This window comes from Salvelinus namaycush, chromosome 23, assembly GCF_016432855.1.
Source record: "Salvelinus namaycush isolate Seneca chromosome 23, SaNama_1.0, whole genome shotgun sequence".
In the NCBI taxonomy this organism is placed as follows: Eukaryota; Metazoa; Chordata; class Actinopteri; order Salmoniformes; family Salmonidae; genus Salvelinus; species Salvelinus namaycush.
In genome coordinates this window covers 28,966,291-28,986,360 of record NC_052329.1, presented here as the reverse complement: position 1 = coordinate 28,986,360, position 20,070 = coordinate 28,966,291, and positions in this window count along the sequence as shown.

The window sequence follows — 20,070 nt, the reverse complement described above, 5'->3', positions numbered from 1 at the left end:
ACCTTCAGGTTTCAGGACCTTCTCCCATTCCTCCTCTGGATCATCAAGGTGGTCATTGGCAAACTTCAGACGGGCCTGGACATGCGCTGGCTTGAGCAGGGGGACCTTGCGTGCGCTGCAGGATTTTAATCCATGACGGCATAGTGTGTTACTAATGGTTTTCTTTGAGACTGTGGTCCCAGCTCTCTTCAGGTCATTGACCAGGTCCTGCGTGTAGTTCTGGGCTGATCCCTCACCTTCCTCATGATCATTGATGCCCCACGAGGTGAGATTTTGCATGGAGCCCCAGACCGAGGGTGATTAACCATCATCTTGAACTTCTTCCATTTTCTAATAATTGCGCCAACAGTTGTTGCCTTCTCACCAAGCTGCTTGCCTATTGTCCTGTAGCCCATCCCAGCCTTGTGCAGGTCTACAAGTTTATCCCTGATGTCCTTACACAGCTCTCTGGTCTTGGCCATTGTGGAGAGGTTGGAGTCTGTTTGATTGAGTGTGTGGACAGGTGTCTTTTATACAGGTAACGAGTTCAAACAGGTGCAGTTAATACAGGTAATGAGTGGAGAACAGGAGGGCTTCTTAAAGAAAAACTAACAGGTCTGTGAGAGCCGGAATTCTTACTGGTTGGTAGGTGATCAAATACTTATGTCATGCAATAAAATGCAAATTAATGACTTAAAAATCATACATTGTGATTTTCTGGATTTTTGTTTTAGATTCCGTCTCTCACAGTTGAAGTGTACCTATGATAAAAATTACAGACCTCTACATGCTTTGTAAGTAGGAAACACTGCCGATTTTGCAGGTTATCAAATACTTGTTCTCCCCACTGTATATATATATACTGTATATATACATTATTTTAATAGCAGGAAAGACCATCATCCCTCTGAAGAGTATGAATTAGGCTGTTTGTGAAGGTTTGAATCCTAAGCAAACTGCCTATATGTCACATGTGCTCCCTCTCCGGCCTCTAGATCAGCAGGCTGCTCCTTTATGGCGCACACCTGTCACCAGCATTACGCTCATTTGCCCATAATGACACTCACCTGGACTCCATCACCTCCTTGATTACCTGCTCTTTATATGTCACTCCCTTTGGTTTCTTCCCCAGTCGTCATTGTTTCTGTTTCATGTCGGTGCGCTGTTTGTGTTTCTTGTTTTGTTCATTTCTTAAATGTATTCACTCCCTGAACTTGCTTCCCGACTCTCAGCGTACATCGTTACACTACGCATTGTTTGAAGTACAATAGACCCACATAGCTACTATAGTAGGTCAAGGTGTGTGCTGTAAAACCTTGGTAGAGCATGGGTAGAGTAGGCATTGTGGGGCTCGTGAATTTCCTTTCTTGATCGGCTTCAGGCCAATGCATACTTCTCTCTTAAAACCTAGTTTTTAACTTCAATGGTTTTTACACTGGAAGGTGATTATGCACCATTATTATACTATATTATGTATTAATATAATTATTCCTCTAGAACTATCTGGCTAGGTATCTAACAAACATATAGTGTGCAGCTAACTAGGTAACGTTACATTGCTTAGCAAACCAGTTTGACTAGTGTATAGAGTAGCTAACGTTAGATGAGCAATGTCCATTGTGTGAATAATAAATTAGCAGCGTGGCAGTTTCCCAAAGTTCCCATAGTTTGGTGTTGACTCTGAACTTGACTTAGCTAGCTGTGCTTTGTGGAAGAATGTGGGATATATTGACAATGTTGAGTTGTGCCTGTGCAAGAGCCGTCCATACCGCTAACGTTACATCCTTCTTCCATGTAATGTAGCCATCTAACGTTACATCCTTCTTCCATGTAATGTAGCCATCTAACGTTACATCCTTCTTCCATGTAATGTAGCCATCTAACGTTACATCCTTCTTCCATGTAATGTAGCCATCTAACGTTACATCCTTCTTCCATGTAATGTAGCCATCTAACGTTACTGGTTAACATTAGTTGGCTAGCTAACTGGCAATAGCAGCCAAGGATTATTTGTGCTCATTTGTTTGTGGTCTGATTACATGCAAGTGTCTAGGCCAACCGTTTACATAGATGACTTTCCATAGGAAAATATACTCAAACTCAGTTGCTAACGACTTTGTCAGAAATCCTGTATATGGTTCTCGGTAACTGCCGGATGAGAGGCAGGGAGTGTGTCGTGTACCTCCAAGTTAAATTACGAATTGACATTGGCATCATCCTGGCCTAGATATGATGGTAGGGAGGTTTGAATTTAATGTTGAACTTCAATCAATGCCATACTATTGCCCCCACAATAATACTCTCACTGTCCCTGGCTCACTGAGGACCAGCCAAGAACAGTGGAGATGAACACAATGGATAATGACAACAGAGAGGAGAAATGTCACTCAAACTTGTTTACCTGTGTGTGTGGCTCTCTGTGAGTGGCTCCTCCACCTGCAAGGTGTTCAGCACAGAGAACGGACTCTCACTGGGAGAGAGATGGGCTTTACAGTGGGAGATGCTGCGGCCCATTGAACATGTGAATGTGGAAAACTGGAGGGAGAGGAGAGAAGAGGGATGGAGGGAAGAGAGAGAGCGAGAGAAGAGAGAGCGAGAGAAGAGAGAGAGAGGACTGCAGGTGGCACGGTAGAATGTGGTTGTTTTATGGATGGAGTGGAGATGAATCTGTACTGTATATATGTATGCACGCCTGCTGTCATATCTCCTTCTCCAGGGGAGTAAATCTCTTTCTCTCTATGTCACACACACACACACACACCACTGTGAAAGTGGCAAAAACATGGTGTTGTGGGAACGTCGAAACGGCCTAATTACATCCAGGCCAGTGGAGGCTTCTCAGAGGAGGAAGGGGAAGACCATCACACACAGTCAATTCATTTTTTTATATAGTGAAAAATTAAAAGTTATATATTTTAGATAAAACTATACTAAATATATTAATGTCACAGTATAACTGTTTTGCAATGAAGGTCTACAGTAGCATCAACAACAACTTCCAGAGTAGCACCGTGCTGTAGCCGAACGATGACTATTTTCCGTCCTCCTCTGGGTATGTTGACTTCAATACAACACCTAGGAGGCTTACACAGTAATTATGACGCTTTCCGTAGGAAGTCCTACAACCTATCAGAGCTCTTGCAGCATGGACTGACATGTTGTCCATCCAATCAAAGGATCAGAGAATTAATCTAGTACTGAAAGCATAACCGGCAACTAGCTAGCACTGCAGTGCATAAAGTGTGGTGAATAGCTATTTGACTCAAAGAGAGAGAAAGACAATAGTTGAACAGTCTTTAACAAATGAATTCCTTCAAAAATTAAGGAGAAGCAGCAGAGAGAGCGAGAGATTGTATTTTTTTCTTGTTCTTAGTTTACTTTTCGCTTACTTACCGAGCTAATTAAGCTATTTTAGTATACTCAACAACCTGACTCAAACAGGGAGGAATGCTATTTATGTCATGGCTTTCCATCACTGCAACTCTTCCAAGTCAAGGAAAGCTTTCGGGGCCCACCGGTGTAACTGCTAAACTGCTTGCTCTATTCCAGGCCCATTTCCCAGAATGATTTAGACCCACAATGGCTCCCTTTACCGCACCAGTCGATCACCCCCTTATTGGGAGAGACTTGCTTAAGGTGGTCGTTCAAATCGAATATGGTGCACTTGGGGCTCCTGCACATCCAATCAATCTGAATGTAACATTTGTAGTCTTCTCTCCTCTTATACTCCTTCTCCTCTCCTCTCCATTTAGTTGTATCCCTCTATTCTCTGCTTTGCTCTCTGTTCTGATTGACTCTGTTCATTACATAAAAATGATGTTAACTGATGTGGCTCATGTAATGGCATGTCATTTTTGTAATGTCAGTCGAGTTGAATCAACAAATCACAGCAAATATTTATGGGTACACTTCCTGCTTTTACTTCCTGCTTTGCTCCTATGGGTACATTTGCAATGGACGCCAGTCTACCCACAGGCACGGCGCCAGGATTCTTTCTCTCCTGGGGCTAAGAGGGGGCTTGACCAATATGTGGGGACGCTAAGAAAATAGTTGATTTTCATGACTTCAGAGTTATAAGGAAGTTATCGTTTTTTCAATAAAAGCAGAAATGGCACACAGCACATTCAATGTAAATGTAGTTTTTAATTGAATTTGGTCAAAGAATATTCAACAGAATAGCTATAAGCCTAATACAAGTGACCACAAAGCAATGACAAAAACGTCTTTCACGTGCAAAGGTGAAAGACTTCAGCTCCCGACAGCGCCCATGCACTGAAGTCTTTCAGCAATAAAAACACAATACATCCAAAATGCGACAACAACAACAAGAAGTGCATTTATTCCATGCGCATAATCAGACAACTGTGCATTGGTAATAATGTTTCGGATGAAATGTCTATCACAACGTCAGAACTGAAATGAATAATATCCAAAGTGCAGCCACAACGAGAAGTGCAATGCATTTAGCCAATGCCTGTTAACTGTGCACACACTTGTAAAACGAACTGGCTATCATCACAATCTTAGTGATTTATATTTCTATTGCAAACAAAAATAACTTGTAGGCCCATGATATGCATGCGTCCTGCTGTGCTTTGGTTATAATGTTACGGATGAAATGTCTATCACAACGTCGGGAATGAAAGGAATAATATCCACAGTGCAGCCACATCAAGAAGTGCATTTACCCTATGCCTGTCCACTCTGTTCACATGGTGTAAAACAAGCTGGCTATCATCACAATCTTAGCGATTATATTTCTATACTTCAAAGTACCTTGTAGGCCGACTGGCCGACAATATGCATGTGTCTTCTTGTTCCATCCAGATCCAGATCAGATTGAATCATGTTCCCACCACCGGACAGGCCTTTCAGTTACTCACCAAGTGTTGTTTTATAGAAGGACGATACGTCTGTTGTGGTTCAGTGCAAATGAGTCTATAATCTTCTGGACATCCAGGGCCGAGTCGAGGGTTTGCCCAGTATTTAATTCTGTATATCATAATGTGTGTACTTAGCATCTCTAGTATTATCTGAGATTTTCTGTGCAACTGTTTTATCGAGTTTTCCTATGACCTGTAAAAGTTCAAGGAAGTTTCCCTGGTTGACAGCCATGTCGTTTTCTATGTTTCCTCTCTGTGAAAGTCCCTGGTATGCAGTGTAACGCAATGACTCCACAACTGTTCTGTCTGACTATTTTCGAATGTCCATCACTTAGAGCAGGGGTGTCAAAGTCAAATGGACGGAGGGCCAAATAAAAAATTTAGCTACAAGCCGAGGGCCGGACTGTTCGAATGTTCATTGAAAATTTTTTAAATGACGCATATAGTCTAGTGAACCTAATTGAACCTACTGAAAACCTAACAAATATATTCCAATATGATCAGATAAATAAAGCAATATTTTCTTATGGCTCTGTCAGTAATCTTTAATTTTCAACAGACACAAAAGACAAATTTCCTTTATATAAAAATCCCCATAACATGAACATTAAATGAAAGAAACCGGTATTCAAGGCACCATCAGTAGCCTATATTTTCTATTTTAGCAAAAGTGGGCTAAATTTACTTCAAAGAAAAAAACAATAATAGCAATTTTCTATCATCCACTCAACTGAAATATTTTTAAAATATAATTGGATTGAAATACAATAAAATAAAGTGCAAAAATCTATTAATCAAAAACAACACTTTGTTTAAGGAGAAGTAACATGCAGTGAAAACAAATATTAAACTTTAACTTTTAAACTTGAACTGAGTAAAAACTCTAAATATGTGATTGCACAGTAATGTTCACTTGTTTGAGGTTGAGGGTGATACTTGGTGGTGTCCCATCTTTTCCACAAGTTCATCAATGTTCGGGGTAAGGCTCTGAGCTGAGGAAATCCTCAGAATTGAGTGGAGGTGTTCAGCAGTAAGTCGACTTCTGTGTGATGTTTTGTTCAGGTTCATCAAAGAAAACAGTTGTTCACACAGGTATGTGCTGCCAAACATAGACAACGTTTGAGCAGCCTGGATGCGCAGCTGGGGCATTGTGTCGGGGAGGAAACGGGCGAACTCCGCAGCACCCACTGCCGCATATTTTGCCCTCAGTGCATCATTGCATTGGAGGTCAATCAACTCCATTTGGAGGTTTGGTGGTGAGCTTTCCACGTCAACAGCAAATGGGTTACCGAGCAGTTCCAACCTGCTTTTTTGTGCTTCAAAGTCAGCAAATCGGCGTCGAAAGTCAGCGGCAAGCATACCTATTTTATCAGCCAACTGTGCGCTCGGGAACGCACTGGTAGAGAGCTTCTCTTTCATGGTCTGGCAGCTGGGAAAGTGGCTCAAATTTTCTTTCCGCATCTGCGTCTCCCACAGAGTCAGTTTGGTTTTAAATGCCTTCACTGTACTGTACATATCAGAGATGACATGATCCCGACCCTGCAGCTGCAAGTTCATTGCATTCAGATGACTCGTAATGTCACACAGAAAAGCCATTTCACACAGAAACATTTCGTCTCGGAGTTGTGTTGTGTCTTTCCCTTTGCTGTCCAAGAACAGACAAATCTCCTCACGAAGCTCGAAACATCTTTGAAGCACCTTTCCCTGGCTTAGCCATCGCACCTCTGTGTGATAAGGCAAATCACCATGCTCCGTTTCTAACTCCGTCAGAAATGCCTTGAACTGGCGGTGATTCAAACCTTTGGCTCTGATAAAGTTAACTGTGCGCGTGATGATGCTCATTACATGCTCCATTTTCAAGGCTTTACCGCACAACGCTTCCTGGTGTATGATACAATGATAAGCTGTCAGCTCACCTGTCGCGTTTTCCTCTTGCATCTTTTCCCGTATCTTCGCCACCAGTCCGCTCCTGTGTCCACACATCGCAGGTGCTCCGTCGGTTGTCAAACCCACGAGTTTTTCCCAAGGCAGCTCCATCTCATTTACACATCTTGACACCTCTTCATACAAATCATGCCCCGTAGTTGTGCCATGCATAGGACGTAAAGCCAAAAACTCCTCTGTCACGCTTAGGCTGGAGTCCACTCCGCGGATGAAAATTGACAACTGGGCAATGTCAGAAATGTCGGTGCTCTCATCCACAGCCAAGGAATATGCAATGAAATCTTTTCCCTTTTTCACAAGCTGCTCTTTTAGATTGATGGACAACTGGTCTACTCTCTCGGCAATGGTGTTTCTGCTCAGACTCACATTTAAAAAGAGTTGCCTTTTTTCTGGGCAAACTTCGTCACAAACTTTAATCATGCAGTTTTTGATGAAATCCCCCTCCGTAAATGGCCGGGCTGATTTAGCGATCTCTTCTGCCAAAATAAAACTGGCCTTGACAGCAGCCTGGCCTTGTGATTTGGCTTTTTTGAACAGAGCCTGTCGAGATTTGAGGCCTCGTTTTAATTCCTCTGCCTTTTGTAGCCTTTGTTCCATGTCCATATTCTTGTTTTTGTCCGCGTGTTTCGTTTCATAATGTCGTCTCAGATTATACTCTTTCAGTACCGCCACACTTTCTCCACACAGAAGACACACAGGTTTTCCAGCTACCTCCGTGAACATATACTCCGACTCCCACCTTGTTTGAAACCCCCGGTTCTCAGTGTCCACCTTCCGTTTTGCCATTTTTGATGGGTATCTGAAAGTTAATTTTACTGTGATGCTGACGACTGCTGTGCCAATAAATATTGAAATGAAGCAGCCTACTGCTCGGTGCGTCACCGTTGCATTGTGGGAAATGTAGTATTGGTGCGTGTAAAAGATCTGCGGGCTGCCGGCTTGCTGCGGTCTGCGGGCCGGTTCTAATAATAAATCAAGATCATCCCAGGGGCCGTAAAAAACCTTCTCGCGGGCCGGATGTGGCCCGCGGGCCTTGACTCTGACATATGTGACTTAGAGCATTGCATATTGTTGAGCAAGACTCTTTCTGAATAGTCCACTCATTCCACGCTGTCATTGCATATTTATGCTCCACACTAGCATTGTGTGTCTTGAACGAACTTGTCGCCTTCTTCCAGTTCTGGTAGCCATCGTGGGTAAATCCCGCCTTCTCTCCACCGTGGTTTCCTGGACGTTGAAAGTGGCGGCATGCGAAGCAGAAAGCACGGTCCTTTGAAATAGAATATTCCAGCCATTTGTAATCCTCATACCATCTAAGATTGAAGTAGCGATCCTGCTGTCCAACTTTTGTGGCTGGATAACGCTGAAGAAGAGGGCGCCTTGGTTCTTCAACGGGTGACTGGCTTAAATCAATCAGAGCGGTGGCTGTGCTAACAGTGCAGCTAACGGTGGCTGTGCTAACAGTGCAGCTAACGGTGGCTGTGCTAACAGTGCAGCTAACGGTGGCTGTGCTAACAGTGCAGCTAACGGTGGCTGTGGAGCAGCTAGCAACGACGAACTGCTCTGGTGCTCCCTCACGTCGTGGCTCACGAGTTTCTCTCTCCGACTCATCTTTCTTATCTTCCTCTTCTTCTTTGGCCCCCTCGGAGATAGGGTCCAGAAAACAGTCCTAAGGTGCCCCCCCCCCCCCCCCCCCCCGGGATCAGATTGGGAACAGAATGGCTGGTTATGAACTTTTACATATTTCTTTATTTAAAAATAACTAAAATGCCTGAGGGGGCTTAACTGGGGCTACGCAGATTTGTGACGGGGCTATAACCCCCCTAGCCCCAGTGTAGCTCCGTGCATGTCCGTGCACCCATTATGCCATCATTGACTTGAATGGAGATGACTGTTCTATTCATTCCTTCTTTTTTGCTATTCAAGCCATCCAAAATTCCATGACCGTCACAGCCCTAGTGTGTATGTGTGTGTTTGTGTCTGAGTGTATGTGTGTATGCGTTGCTTACGTTTCTGTGTTTTACTGCTGGCCTTGGGTCAACTTTAATCTCTTTATGCCCTACACACCCATCAATCAATCCAGTCCTAACATTGATTCATTTCTGTCCTCCCATCAGTGCCTCCCTCCCTCCATCCCTAAACCACTATCACCTGTTCTTTAAAGGCAGGATAACCCTCTATCTTTTCTAAGGAATATTTCTCTCCCGTCTTAATGAAAATGTCAGTCTCTCAGAGGAAGGTTACCCGCTTAAAGCAGCTCATTTTATTTCTGTTAATTCATTTAACCTTTCTGTGGCCAAAGGCGTGTTCCATCCAGAAATACAATGTGTTACCAGACACTATACAGATCTGGTTGGAGAAGCAGTGTATACTAGAAGCTTGTTGTGTTTTCCTAGCCAGAGAGTGGGGAGAGAGTGGGGAGCGAATGAGAGGGTGAAGCGATGGAGTGTTTGAGGAGTAGAGGGATGAAGAGAGAGTGATCAGCTAAAGAGACAGATGGAGAGATAGTGGGGATGTTTACGGGGGGACTTTTAGCTGCCCATTGCCCATCTCTTCCCTCTGATCGATGCGTGTGTCCTGCAGGGCTGATGTACACATAGAAAAGTACTGATAAATTGAATGTCACCCTCAGAGAAAAAGGCATAACATGGACCATAAAACTACATCTTATGTTTTTAGTGGGACGGTGTGTGTGTGTTAGATGGGATATTGAGGGGGACGTGACCTGTTTATAAGGTGCTGTAACTCTGGATTTAAAGGGACAACCAGCAGGGATGAGGGAGAGATGGAGAGGGAAGGAGGAAAGAGGAAGGCTACCATTTAAACAAATAGCGGTGGATGTTCATACATCTATGATGATGATGAAGATGATGATGAAGATGAAGACAATAACACTGATAGTTTGCGCCCACTGACATTGTGTGTGTGTTTGTGTCTCTCCCCCAGTCTCTCCCTCTACTCCTTGCTACATCATCAGGCGTTGACCTTGTCTCCAGAAGAGTATTTTGGCTGCAGGATTGATTCGTTCTCCGTCTCCTCTCCCACCACAAATCTCTCTCTCTCTCTCTCTCTCTCTCTCTCTCTCTCTCTCTCTCTCTCTCTCTCTCTCTCTCTCTCTCTTTTTCTCCCCCCCTATTCCTCTCCCTCTCTCTCTCTCTCTCTCTGTCTCTTTCTCTCTCTCTCTCTTGCTCCCTCTCTCTTTCTTTTTCTCTCTCTCCCTCTCTCTCTCTTTTTCTCTCCCCCTATCCCTCTCTCTCTCTCTCTCTCTCTCTCTCTCTCTCTCTCTCTCTCTCTCTCTCTCTCTCTCTCTTTCTGTCTCTCTCCCTCTGTCTCGGTCTCTCTCCTTCCCTCTCTTACACACACTCCCCTTCACTTTCACTCAATCTACCTCTCTTGTGTTGCTATAGTTACTGTTATAAGAGAATGGGGTTTTTGTGTGAAATAACAGCCGTATAAAAGAGAAGCTAGGTTATGACCTGCTGAAGTGGAAGAGACACACGTACATGCACACACACACACACACACACACACACACACACACACACACACACACACACACACACACACACACACACACACACACACACACACATAGTCTTGTACAACTAACCTTGTGGGGACACACAATTCAGTCCCTTTAAAAATCCTGTTTTCCCTAACCCCTAACCCTTACCCTAACCTTTACCTGAAAACCTAACCCTAGCTCCTAACCCTAACCCTAGCTCCTAACCCTAACCCTAATTCTAGCCCTAGCCCTAACACTAATTCTAACCTTAACCCTAAACTCCCTAGAAATAGCATTTGACCATGTGGGAACCAACAAAATGTCCCCAGTTGGTCATATTTTCATTTGTTTACTATTGTTTTTGGGACTCCTGGTCCCCACAAGTATAGTTAAACACGTCCACACACACAGAAGCTATGACACTTCATTTTGTCCATCCCTTTATTTTACCATCTCTTTTTCTCACTCTCTTAACCGTTACTTCTTCCAACTTCTGTTTCCGTCCTCATCTAATTCATATCTGTCTCTCTCCACGGTCTCCCTCCCTCCCTCCTCTCTATAGTCTGGTATAGTGGTGGTAGACCATCACTGATGTATCCCTGACTCCTGTGTTCCTCCTCCGTTAGTAGTGTCTCTCCGTGTGAAGACAGGAGTGCGTGTCAGATGTCAGGTCTCCTAAAAATAACAGCTGAAAAATGCGTCGGAATAATTCCTCCCAGGACTCCAGTTGTGAAGCAGAAGGGGGGAAAAAGGAGGGGAAAATCAGACAGTCAGTTTTCTATCTGATTCAAGCAAAGTCTGGTCATCCATATGTATGAAGAGGCCTGGGAAACATGCTGACTGCATCATGGGCATAGTGAATGCGTTTCTCCTTGGGCTGAAATATTGCCTTGTGGAGTTGAAGCTGTGTGTGTAAGTGTGTTTGATTGTGAATTTCTGTTTTGATGTTTTGTATTGGTCTGAAGAAGAGTTTTTAACTTATTTGCATAATGTGTCAGAGACAGAGAGAGCGAGACAGAGAGTGTTTGTGTGGTGTGTGCGCGTGCGCGTGCGTGTATGTGCGCGTGCATGTGTGTGTATGTGCGCGTGTATGTGTGTGTGTGTGCGTGTGTGTGTGCTGGTGATTATGATGAACATTAATCCTCTGGGAGTCAATATCTCTGGTTCTCTCCCGCTCTCCCATTCTAATAAACAGTGTTTAATAATTTGTACGTGCGTGTGTGTGTGTGTTGGTGATTATGATGAACATTCATCTTCTGGGAATCAATGTCTCTGGTTCTCTCCCGCTCTCCCATTCTAATAAACAGTGTTTAATCATTTGTGTGTTTGTGCACATGTGTGTGTTCCATGTGTGTCTGTGTGTATATTTGTGTAAAAACTGTGTGAATGCATCAATGTGGCTCAGGCAATGCCTTGAGGCTCTGCTTTTTCTCTACAACTGGAGAGAAAAGACAGGGAGACACAGTCACTCACAGCAGGATGCCTGGAGGAGGTTTTCATGCTGTTTGATACTGCAGTGCTATAGAGAAGACACACAGTGGAAAGTACAGCCCATATGTAGAGGGATTCATAAAATGCATTAGTGGCCATGAATATGAAGTGTATGTTGTATTTAGTATTGCTGGCTATGATAGCATATTGTGTTTGATTGTGCCCCCATGCTTGTTGTCACACTGTTAGACACCAGTGGCAAAGTCTCACTGCTTTTTCATTTACTGGAGAAATATGAAGTGGATAGCCTTGAGGCGTGTGGTGTAGTGTGTGAAGCTGTGTAGGCAGGTACACTATATATACAAAAGTATGTGGACACCCCTTCAAATTAGTGGATTCGGATGTTTCAGCCACACAGTTGGCTGAGAGGTGTATAAAATCGAGCACACAGCCATGCAATCTCCAAGCATTGGCAGTAGAATGGCCTTACTGAAGAGCTCGGTGACTTTCCACGTTGCACCGCCATAGGATGCCACCTTTCCAAAAAGTCAGTTCGTCAAATTTCTGCCCTGCTAGAGCTGCCCCGGTCAACTGTAAGTGCTGTTATTGTGAAGTGGAAACGTCTAGGAGCAACAACGGCTCAGCCGTGAAGTGGTAGGCCACACAAGCTCACAGAACAGGACCGCCAAGTGCTGAAGTGCGTAAAAATCATCTGTCCTCGGTTGCAACACTGGAAACCGGCTACTAGGGGCAACAGTGAGCACTGTTACCTTCAAGTAGGTTTCGCTTGATCTCGGGTGCTGGGGATGACGGATGGGTGTAAACATCTGCCTCTGATTCCAAATGTTGCAACTTCAAATCCAGCGATGAAAAGTTGTTTTTTGTTATTTTTGTTGAAAGCCTATCCCAAACCTTAAACCTAACCTTGACCATTCAGAGTTAATGCCTAAACTTAACCTTAAACACTTCAACATTTGACGTTTGGAACAACTTCAAAACTGGACTTTTGAGAAACATGGTTGAGCGTGTAATTGTGACGTGAGACTGTGAGAGGTGGTAGGAGATGAGTAATAGTGAGCAGGGGAGAACACAGCACATAAAAGAGGTCCCAGTCTTCAGCAGTGAAATAGACCCAAGGTGTGATGTATCTACCTGTCTCCCTTTGGGGCGCTATAAAGGCCTACATTAAGACTCTCTGTCTCATTGTAATGCACTGATATACTGGCACCAAAGCACCCCGTGTGTCCACCATATAGCACTCTGACCATGGCAGTCTTACATGGCTGTAAAGTATGTTCATCTTTATGGCTCTGAAGACATTGGTCCCATTTCACTCTGCTATACAGATCTGTCTGACAATACCACACAAGGAGCTGTAAATGACTGATCTGACCACAGAGGTTCTCTGAAACCTACTGTATATGCAACCACTGAATCTCTCGCTGTCTCTGTCTCAATTTAATCTCTCTCATCACGGTAATTAATGCAGACCCTCTCTTCAAATCAGCACAAGAGTCTCTCTCACACACACACCTCAAGAACTCTAATTTAACTAGGCAAGTCAGTTAAGAACAACTTCTTATTTCCAATGACGGCCTACACCGGCCAAACCCTGACAACACTGGGCCAATTGTGCTCCTCCCTATGGGACTCCCAATCACAGCCGGTTGTGATACAGCCTGGAATCGAACCAGGGTGTCTGTAGTGATGCCTCAAGCACTGAGATGCAGTGCCTTAGACCGCTTCGCCACTCGGGAGTCCATCATCCTAGACACCCTAGACCCACTCCAATTTTCATACCGCCCCAACAGATCTATAGACGACGCAATCTCAATTGCCCTCCACACCGCCCTCACCCACCTAGATAAGAGGAATACCTATGTGAGAATAATGTTCATTGAATACAGCTCAGCATTCAACACCATAGTCTCCTCCAAGCTCATCACCAAGCTGGGGACCCAGGGACTGAACACCTCTCTCTTTAACTAGATCCGGCCCCAGGTGGTGAGGGTAAGCAACATCACCTCCGCCACGCTGACCCTCAACATGGGGGCCCCACAGGGGTGTGTGCTTAGTCCCCACCTGTACTCCCTGTTGAGCCACGGCTACGTTGCCACGCACGACTCCAACACCGTCATCAAGTTTGCTAACAACACGATGGTGGTAGGCCTGATCACTGGTGACGATGAGACAGCCAGGGAGGAGGTCAGTGACCTGGCAGTGTGGTGCCGGAACAACAACCTCTCCCTCAACGTCAGTAAGACCAAGGAGCTGGGGTTGCAGTGGAGCGGGTCAAGAGCTTCAAGTTCCTCGGTTTCTAAATCACTAAAGACTAAAATGGTCCACACACACGTGCACAGGAGGTTGAAAAGATTTGGTATGGGCCCTCAAATCCTCATAAAGTTCTACAGCTGTACCATTGAGAGCATCTTGACTGGCTGCGTCACTGCTTAGTATGGCAATAGCACCGCCCTCTACCGCAAAGCCTACAGAGTGTGGTGTGGACAGCCCAGTACATCACTGGGGCCGAGGTCCCTGCCATCCAGGACATCTACAGTTGTAGTCGGAAGTTAACTACATTTAAATACATTTAAACTCAGTTTTACATTTAATCCTAGTAAAAATTCCCTGTTTTAGGTCAGTTAGGATCACCACATTATTTTAAGAATGTGAAATGTCAGAATAATAGTAGACAGAATGATTTATTTCAGCTTTTATTTCTTTCATCACATTCCCAGTGGGTCAGAAGTTTGCATACACTCAATTAGTATTTGGTAGCATTGCCTTTTAAATTGTTTAACTTGGGTCAAACATTTTGGGTAGCCTTCCACAAGCTTCCCACAATAGTTGGGTGAATTTTGGCCCATTCCTCCTGACAGAGCTGGTGTACTGAGTCAGGTTTGTAGGCCTCCTTGCTCACACATGCTTTTTCAGTTCTGCCCACAACTTTTCTATAGGATTGAGGTCAGGGCTTTGTGATGGCCACTCCAATAGCTTGACGTTGTTGTCCTTAAGCCATTTTGCCACAACATTGGAAGTATGCTTGGGGTCATTGTCCATTTGGAAGTGTAACGGGTGTCTAGTTCTTCCTCCTCCTCGGACGAGGAGAGGAGAGAAGGATCGGAGGACCAAAATGCAGCGGGTTGTGAATACATAATGATTTAATTACAGACGAAGACGAAACATGAAGAACACTTGAAATGATTACAAAATAACAAAACGAAAACGTAGACAGACCTGAACTATGAGAACTTACATGTAACACGAAGAACGCACGAACAGGTACAGACTACAACAAACGAACGAACAAACCGAAACAGTCCCGTGTGGTGCATAGACACAGACACGGAAGACAATCACCCACAAACAAACAGTGTGAACAGCCAACCTATATATGATTCTCAATCAGAGGAAAAGTCAAACACCTGTCTCTGATTGAGAACCATATAAGGCTAATTACCAACCACCTAAACATAGAAACACAAAACATAGAATGCCCACCCCAACTCACGCCCTGACCAACTAAACACATACAAAAATAACATAAAACAGGTCAGGAACGTGACAGAAAGACCCATTTGCAACCAAGCTTCAACTTCCTGACTGATGTCTTGAGATGTTGCATAAATATATCCACATAATTTTGCTTCCTCATGAGGCCATCTATTTTGTGAAGTGCACCAGTCCCTCCTGCAGCAAAGCACCGCCACAACATGATGCTGCCACCCCCGTGCTTCACGGTTGGGATGGTGTTCTTCGGCTTGCAAGCCTCCCCCTTTTTCCTCCAAACATAACAATGGTCATTATGGCCAAACAAATCTATTTTTGTTTCATCAGACCAGAGGACAGTTCTCCATAAAGTACGATCTTTGTCCCCATGTGCAGTTGCAAACCATAGTCTGGCTTTTTTAAGGCGGTTTTGGAGCAGTGGCTTCTTCCTTCCTGAGCGGCCTTTCAGGTTATGTCGTTATAGGACTCATTTTACTGTGGAAATAGATACTTTTGTACCTGTTTCCTCCAACATCTTTACAAGGTCCTTTGCTGTTGTTCTGGAATTGATTTGCACTTTTCGCACCAAAGTATGTTCATCTCTAGGAGACAGAATGCGTCTCCTTCCTGAGTGGTATGACTGCTGCGTGGTCCCATGGTGTTTATACTTGCATACTATTGTTTGTACAGATGAACGTGGTACCTTCAGGTGTTTGGAAATTGTTCCCAAGAATGAACCAGACTTGTGGAGGTCTATAATTTTTTTTCTGAGGTCTTGGCTGATTTCTTTTGATTTTCCCATGATGTCAAGCAAAGAGTGCTCACTGAGTTTGAAGGTAGGCCTTGAAATACATCCACAGGTACACCTCCAATTGACTCAAATGATGTCAATCAGCCTATCAGAAGCTTGTAAAGCCATGACATAATTTTCTGTAATTTTCCAAGCTGTTTAAAGGCACAGTCAACTTAGTGTATGTAAACTTCTGACCCACTGGACTTGTGATACAGTGAATTATAAGTAAAATCATCTTCATTTCCAACAATTGTTGGAAAAAGTATCTGTGTCATGCAAAAAGTAGATGTCCTAACCGACTTGCCAAAACTATAGTTTGTTAACAAGACATTTGTGGAGTGGTTGAAAAACGAGTTTTAATGACTCCAACCTAAGCGCATGTAAACTTCCGACTTCAACTGTATATCAGGCAGTGTGAATGGAAGGCCCAGAAAATCATTAAAGACTTCTGCCGCCCAAGCCATAGACTGTTCTCTCTGCTTACGCACAGCAAGCGGTACCAGTACATCAAGTCTGACACCAACAGGCTCCTGAACAGGTTCTATCCCCAAGCCATAAGAATGTTAATAGCTAACACAATGGCTACATGGACTATCTGAGTTGACCCTTGTATTTTATTTCTCTATACACAGTGTCAGCGCTACACACTCACACACACACTGACACTCCAACACACACACAAACACTCACTTCTTCATTTGCTCACACATACATAATATGCACATACATTTATACTGACTCTACACACACCCACTCACATACAGTCATCATATACGCTGCTGCTACTCTGTTTATCATATATCCTGATGCCTAGTCACCTTACCCCTCTACATATCTCCCTCTATCGATCCAGTATCCCTGCACATTGTAAATATGGTCGTTGCTACCCCTCTACATATCTCCCTCTATCGATCCAGTATCCCTGCACATTGTAAATATGGTACTGGAACTGACCCTGCATATAGATAGTATGATTACTTACTTTCTCCTGTTCTTCTTATTTCTTATTTTTATTTTCTGGTGTGTTTTTCTTCTACCTTGTGTTATTTGTTGTGCTACATTGATATTGATTACTGCATTGTTGGGTTTGGAGCTTGCTAGAAAGGCATTTCACTGTACTTGTGCACGTGATATTAAAACACACACACACTCACACTCACATGCACCCTCGGGGGAACGAGAAGGGGCTATTCTCCCCTTTTAACTCAGGGAGAAATACATTTTTCAGGAGAGAAAGTGAAAGGAGCGTGTTTCCTTTTGACCCGTCTCTATACAGTAATCCTAGAGAGAAAGTGAGGAGCGTGTTGGAGCTGATCTTATGCTGATCTCATTGAGCGCTACACCTTGGGCTGGGCTTTAAATCTTCACCAGGCTTCACAAGGTTCACTGCCTACAGACAGACAGACAGACAGGCGCAAACAGTACAAAGCCTTGCCGTGGCCTATTGGAGACAGAGACAGGGTGAGAGAAGGAGTACATTTGTGATAAAGGATAAATAAATGGAATGAAAAGATATGGTCATTTCCATGTAAAAGGACCCATGAGCACCAACATGTGACGTTTATAGGAGTATGTCAAATACAGTACGGTGTCATATGAAAGCTATGAGTCTATATTTGTGAGAACGTTTGGCATATATACATTTTTCAACCATTTTCCATCCCAAAAATTTGGAATAAGCAAAGGGTTTGATTTCTGGTCAAACAGATGAAAAAGAGGTCTTAGAAAACGTCTAATAGTATATTATAAATACATCAAAACACAGTAATGTCGATGTAAAGACCCCTGACAACTGATATCAAAGTGTATATTTAGTTTTTGGATAAATGTTTCTGCCTTCTGTAAGTTTAAGAAACATTGCCGTGTGCCTTGAAATTCCGTTACCAACAACCCAAGATTTTTTCTGATTTGGTGTTGTTTGGAGACAGCACTCATTCAAATAATAGCCAGTGTGTAGAATAATACCCAAATGTACAAAGGAGGATATTGTGTATTTATACCTTTTTGTGTACCTATTTAGGATACATCACCATGAAGAGAATGAAATTCATATCCATAATTATGCATTTCTGTGTAGTACAGATCAGGGACCGATGATATTCCGTTACCGCAAATTCCGTTAGCAGGTGTAAATCCACTTCACTTACTGTCGTTCAATAACCAAACGAGATGTCATGTCATAGCTGATACACCATTATTTCTGCAGACATCGTTGAATCTTACTTTAGATCATATATTAAACTTTTTGGAAAAAGTGGACAAATAAATAACTGAGGGAGATTTTACCGAAATTCTGTTACCAAACTTTGCATCTGCACAGTTCTTCCAGTAATTGTGTTTTTGTAAAATGTTTAGTGGCAATTGTTAAAAGTAGTAATTGTGCATAGAGTTGTATGGTTTGTTAAACTTTGAAATCAATGTTTTTTGTTTAGCATACATTTTAATGGAAAAATCTGAGTGGCAGCACAATTCCGTTACTGTGGAATTGCCTATAGGGAAGAAGTGAAAGAAACAAAGGCATCTCTGGCAGTCATCCAGACCAGATGAGCAGCTCCTCTCTCTCTCTCTCCCAATGTATCTCCCTCTGTTGCTCTCTTTCTCTCTCTCTCTCCCAATGTATCTCCCTCTGTTGCTCTCTTTCTCTCTCTCTCTCCCAATGTATCTCCCTCAATTTCAATTTCAATTTAATTTAAGGGCTTTATTGGCATGGGAAACATATGTTAACATTGCCAAAGAAAGTGAAATAAACAATAAAAAATGTACTGTAAACATTACACTCACAAAAGTTCAAAAATAATAAAGACATTTCAAATGTCATGTCTATATACAGTGTTGAAACGATGTGCAAATAGTACAAAAGAGAAAATAAATACAAATAAATCTAGGTTGTATTTACACTCACTCTCTCTCTGTCTCTTCCCCTCCGGTCCCCTCTGAGTCCCCCACTGGGTACCCCTGCAGTGAGGTCAGTGGCCGTTGCTAAGCAATCATCCGGTCCATTACCCTGGCAACATGTTCTAAAAGACCACACCACATGTAGAGTAGAGCCACCTGCACCGCATATAGCGTGCCAATCAGTCTGCCAATCACATGCATGCACACACACACACACACACACACACACACACACACACACACACACACACACACACACACACACACACACACACACACACACACACACACACACACACACACACGCTCACACACACACACACATACACGCTCACACACACACAAACTGTTATTCCTCATATTTACCATACACTTATTAAATATGTCTGCCTGCTGTTGTTTAGTAATGATTTGATTGGCTCAGCAGGCTGAGACACATCTCATCTCTCAATGTTGATGTGAAATAAATGATGTTCTGATCAACAGAGCTCCGACAGCTCTGTAGAGATGATTAGAGTTTGTTGTGTCAGAAAGTTAGTTTGGTACCATCTGGTCTGCTCTCCAGGCAGTCATGTTTTGTAGTGTTTGATAAAAGCATTTCACCAAACCGTTTGCGATGCATGATTCAATTGCGACTCATTATGCAACTTTGGCTCCTTGAAAAGCACTATTTTAATAACATGTTATTATTAGTAATTTACTTTGTTTTCTTTCACCCTCCTTTACATTACACAGTACTTCAATCTTTTTCAGCATTGTGGAAGTGTATGTTTGCCTGCAGTGTGAGTCTGCTAGAGCTCCAGCCCACTGTAAACCTGTCCATAGTCCTGGGTGTTCTTGTGTTAGCAGACACAGTCCAGCCAGTGTAATAAAGCCCAGAGAATGCTGGTGTTTTACGGTGGTGTCCTGGGAGCGTGCTCTGTCTGTACATGCATGGTGATCTACAACACTCTGGCTAAAGCAGCTCCCTGCTCCGGCTGTAAATAACCAGCAAGCTATTAGAGCTGGACCACTGCAGAACTGCCTGGAATACACACACACATGATAGCCTGCACACACACACATATGTACACATAGACACACACGCACACACACACACACACACACACACACACACACACACACACACACACGTTTGAGCACATACATCA